This window comes from Chlamydotis macqueenii, chromosome Z, assembly GCF_036417535.1.
Source record: "Chlamydotis macqueenii isolate bChlMac1 chromosome Z, bChlMac1.mat, whole genome shotgun sequence".
In the NCBI taxonomy this organism is placed as follows: domain Eukaryota; kingdom Metazoa; phylum Chordata; class Aves; order Otidiformes; family Otididae; genus Chlamydotis; species Chlamydotis macqueenii.
The window spans coordinates 23,256,525-23,261,847 of NC_141593.1; the positions used below are offsets into that span (position 1 = coordinate 23,256,525).

A 5,323-nucleotide genomic window follows, 5' to 3' on the forward strand; every position below is an offset into this window, starting at 1 on the left:
ATTTTCTGCTACATTGACCTCAGCTACAAATTTCCCAGCAAAAACACAATAGATGGTTTATGCCACATTACAGGAAATCATGAAAGCCTCTAAAGTGACCCTGATTTTCAGATGCTTTTCTGACTTTTCTATCAGCCCTTTTTTCCCTTCTCGCGCCTGCTACATAGTTAATATTGGAGCTTTATAACAGGAAAATCTCATTTTACATCACAATAAGGCTTTCTTGCTATGACATTTATTTTCTCTGAACTACTCCATAGAGGCTTTTTTTTTTTCACTTTAGCTTCTATCACTGTAATTTCACTAGTTTACATAGTGATATACACAGATATACAATAGTAGCACAGGAAGAGACTGAGATTCATAGCAATTCAAGTCACAACTTTATTTCAGGGACAGCTGCCCTCCTTTCCTCACTTCCTCAGACACCAATCCTGAAATTTTCTGCAAATGGCTGTGGGTCAGTTTAATCATGACTGAACTGAAATCCATGGACCACTGATGTCCATGCACTTCCCAGTAACGCTGCTCTCTGCTCAGTTGTTCTTTCGTAGCTGAAAAATTAAAGAGCAGGGCTTGTATGAGAGTCAGAAGGAAAAAATGCAGAAACCAAGTCTTAGCAAAGTCACTATCCTCTCATGCTGAATCAGAAAGAAAAGACATTTTCTGCCATTTCAATTATTCAGTCAATCCCAGTGAGCTTTTCCGGGAACAGATACCTGTGTTGCCATTACTCAATAAATACAAAGCTATTAAGATATTTTCTAAACAAAACTCTTAATGAAAGCACAACTTGGAATAAATGCTTACCGGCAGCACAGCTCTGTCGGAGCTCCCCCACCAGGACATTTGCCACCGTCCTGAGTGCGTATACCCACAGACCCGAGTCCAGAGCCGGCTCTGGAAAACCACTCCTGCGTTCTTCAGTGGCACTCACACATATCGTTTCCTTCACCCAGAAGGAAAATGCTTGAGCTTTCCTCATAGACCAAAAGCCCAAACTTGAAATGACTCTGCAGCTCTTAATTGAGTACAAATTGAAGTACTTTTGCTTTCGAAGAAAAAGGATTTTTTTTTTCATCTACCACAGTTAATTGTAATCTTGAAATAGCAGAAAGAATTACATCACTTAGAAAGTGGCACAGGTCCTTTTTTGCTTCAGTTGCTTCAAGATCTCATTTAGTAGAAAAAAATAAAAAATTTATCCTCCAAAATTTCTCTCAGTCTTTCCCTTCTGAGTTTCCCTTGGTCTCACTAGGTTGCAGCAACAATCAGGTTTATGGTTTCACAGCGACATTTCTTAGGGATGTGTTCTCCTTCTCACCATGTCGCATTTCCATTGAGGAGTAATACAGATACCCCAGGACCACTGCTGAGGCTTCAACCACATTTTTCCCCAGAGCTCTAACCTTCTAGATAGTCTCATTTGACAACTCAAGTCTTCAAGATCAAGCAATATTTAAGCAAACAGAAAAAACAGGCTTTAAAAGCTCCTCAAAAAAAAACCCAAAACCAACCAAACAAACAAAAACTTAGCTTAATACACATTTACAACTAAAAGAAACAATAAATGTCTATACACAATTTTATGTCTTGATTTTCTCACCATTTCTGCACGTTTTACAGGGTTTAAATTACAGCCCTTTCAAATCCTATCCAAGAACCCCATATCCTCCTGCATATGGTTTCTTTTTTCGACCATAAAGTCTCTGGGTTTGGGTCTATTCTTTCTGAGCCTTTAGTTTCTTTCTCCTTCAGCTGCCCTTGCAGACTCCAACTTTGCTCAAGTTAATAGTCATTTATTTTCACCATTCCCTTGAACAATCCTAACCAGTTTCACGAGGTGGGTTTTTTTCCACAATTTTGTTTTTTAGTTACCCGCCCGCTGTCTTTACAGCAGGGCAGTAACCATCTATGTGTGCAGTGGTGCTCCATCTGAATAGATGAACACTCACTTTTAACAGCCCTCACACTGACCCTGGCAGGGTCTAGTACTGTGTGTTTTCACAACTAGTGGAGACACAGTATGTTTTCACACACAAGAGAGTTCACAGGCTGACGCCAAGGCCAAACCAAATACCACTGCACAAGGCTGACAAGACAGGGGTGAATTTCCAGTATGTCAAGACCACAGGCAGATCCACACACATGTAAGCTCATGCCCCAGGTATGCTTCTGTATGTACAGGTGAGGCAGCATTGCCGATGTGGCAGGACACGTGTCCTCCTGGAGGGCTTCTCTGAGCCAGGGGTCCTGCCGGGGCGCATAGCCAGGACAACCAGCCCAGGACAACCGGCACCACCGCAGCCAAGAGGATGCCACCAGGCACAGATGCCTGAGACGTGTTAAGGACGTGCTTGGTGTGGGCCAGCTGAGTGAACCGGCAGGCCAGCATCTGGGACAACACAAGGCTTGTGCATTCTGTCAGTACTCAGCAGTGGCAGGCGAGCCACTGATGGGCAGCAGTCTGTCACAGCATGGCACACATCCCCACCCTTAAAAAGTATCAAGGATCCATGCCTGCATCACTTGGTCTGCAATGCTGTCATTTAACTCACGTCTCTGTTTTTTGTGTTTCTTCCCACTTTGGTCCCAGAAAGCTCTCCCCCGAGCCTCTGTAGCCTTTTTCTCTTTCCCTCTCTGCATGGCTCTGACCCAGCAGGTTGATTCTCACCCTTTGCCCACTCCCACAGCACTTGGTCTCTCTACGCCTTTGGGGCCATCCACCCACCCCTGCCTCTGGTTTGCAGTCATCTCCCTTGTGCTCTTTGCCAACATCTCCATCTCCCGGACACAGTACACACGGCATGTAACGACACATCTTTTTTTTCCTGCCTACAAACATTATTGACATCTGCTGGTTGATCCATGGGGTTTAGGGAACTTCAGGCTGTAACTTGGGCTTTTGGACGGGAGGTAGAACCTGTGTATTAAACTTTTAAGAGGTCTTCACAAGGTGGCTGAAATAGCAGAGCTGGCATTTTGCTTAACAGGCTTATGCTTGCCATGCAGAGGTCTCCATCTGCACTGGGAACAATTTGCAAATCTGCAAATAAAAAAAAGAAGTAATCTTTCATTTCTAACCACTGAAATTCTGACATTTCCATTTGCCAGCGGCCATATTCTTCTGTGCTCCCATACCTCTATCTCTTCCCAGTTAAAGTCTACCCAAGCTTGTTACTTCAAAGAAATCCAGCATGCAGCTGGCAATTGCCGAGACTCATTCAACAGCAGAAGCAGAAGCAGACTTGAAATAGGCACAGCCAGTATTTACAGTCCCCCTTCTTCTCCCCTCTCCAGTCTCTTCTCTCAGAGACACTTGATCTGTACCCCTTCCACTGCGCCATTCCTTCCCCACTCCATCTCTCTTCACATCGGTTGATTTCTGAATTCTTTGTCCCGCCCCAGTGCTGAACTAGGGACCAAAAATCATGTGTTGGAATGTCCCAAAACCAGGGAGTTTGATAGGTGGCCGGAAGAAAGCTGCTAGGTCACAATATGAAGATTTCCAACCTTCTGCCTCAATTTTCTCATTAGTTTCAACTGGATATTTTAGTCCCCTGTGCTCTTCTGTAGCATCTCTGTAAACTGTTACATGCTTTGTGTGTCATCCAGGATGTTGCTCCGCTTTACTTGTGAGTGAAGCAATCCCTACTGTTACACCGACAGTAGGGCGAAAGCAGTTGGGTGTCAGGCACTGATACGTACCAAAACTCACCACCGTGGAGGACTTCCCAGGTTCATGACTGTTACCAGAAAATCCTGAGCAACGTAGTGCATGCATGAAGAAACAGCCATGTAATAGCTTCACAAGCAAGATAAGGCTTGAGTAGAAGGATGGTGATGTTGATGCCTTGTCCAAAAAAATGGGGGCATCAAGGGAGGGAGGCTGACTGTAAACACTGCCACAGGCAGGAGCCCCAAGAATTGGTTATTCAAAGCCATGAAAGCACTCAGGCAACTCACAAGGCACATTGTGCAAAGGTTTCTGGCTCATTCACTGATTCACCAGGCTGCTGGAGGTAGTCTCTATTTCAGCTAACAGATTTTAAACAAAAAAAAAATTACCCAACAATATGTGTAATTAGAAATTCATCTAGGAAACTAGGACCACACCAGACTGCTGAACTGCAAGGAAAAAAACGAAAGCTATCCAGTGAAGGATGTGCAGCAATTGTCCTGAGAAAAAGTAAAAGACTGAGTGTATTTTTGGCAGAAGGACTTACACACCTGGGGCTGTGAGCAATGAAATCCTCTCCTGCTGCTTGATCCTGACAGTGGTCAGGACAATATGGCAATGTACATTTCCCTGCTCCTTGCAGGGGGGTCGGACTAGATGACCTTTGAAGGTCCCTTCCAACCCTAACCATTCTATGATTCTATGATTCTATAATAATATAATATAATACAATAGAGACAGACTTGCATTAAAAACCACGCAATTCCACAATTCACCTCTCCTTCTAATGGAAATAAGTTGCAAGGCTCTACATATTGACCAACTTCAGATAGAAAGGGGTGACGTAATACACTGCAACCGATTCCTGCCAACTATTCCATCTGATTCCTGTCAGCAGAGTGTTCTGCAAAAATGCGTGTTACTGGTAAATGTCACTTTATTAATGAGAATGGCTGCAGTGGTACCAGATGGTGTGATACAGCCCCATTTTCAGGGCACCAGGAACTCTGAAACCAGCCGATCCCTGGCGTGGCCCTGCTCTACAGCATCAATATGAAACTAACATAAGGCAGGCGGGACACATCATGGAAGAGCTTAAGGACAACTTTAAAGGACAGTGAAAGTAAAGGAGAAAACTCAAGTACGGGCTGGGAAAGCAAGTTTCAAAAAACGTGTGGCAAACCCCTCTGTAGCACACACGCAGTGTATTTTATAGTTTTTAAAACCCAGTTTCACTCGTGCTGTTCACCCGTGCCAAGGCAGGCCTCGGCCTCCCTCCCACAGCGCCACATACAAGCAACGCAGTTCACTAAGTGGTGGAGAAACGGGTCCCTGAGAAACACCACCGTCCAAAATCGCAACGGTTCCTGCCGCATCAGACACCCAAGACCACGCATGAAGCAGCACCCACATGGCACAAGCGCCACCCGCGGCCCAGCACCGCCCCAAGCGCCCCGGGACCACCAGCCGGCAAATGGCTGCCGCCAGCCATGGGCGGAAGGGAGGGGAACGGCCCCTCCCGCGCCGCAACAGCGCTTCCGGCGCCCGCGGACGTGACGTCTCCCGCCCCCCCCGCCCCGTCCGCTGCACTGGGGCGCCTGCGCGCTGCGCCCGGCGCATGCGCGCACGCTAACGGGCAGGCGG

General features: G+C 46.0%; 1 long non-coding RNA gene across 1 annotated transcript; it reads right to left on the minus strand.

The window, feature by feature from the left end:
• Positions 1–360: 360 nt before the first annotated feature.
• LOC147596286 (uncharacterized) lies at positions 361–2,271 on the minus strand. The gene is made up of 2 exons (XR_015261452.1): positions 811–2,271; positions 361–554 (listed from the first exon to the last, which is right to left on the minus strand). It is a non-coding gene; the product is annotated as an uncharacterized LOC147596286 (long non-coding RNA).
• Positions 2,272–5,323: the final 3,052 nt, after the last annotated feature.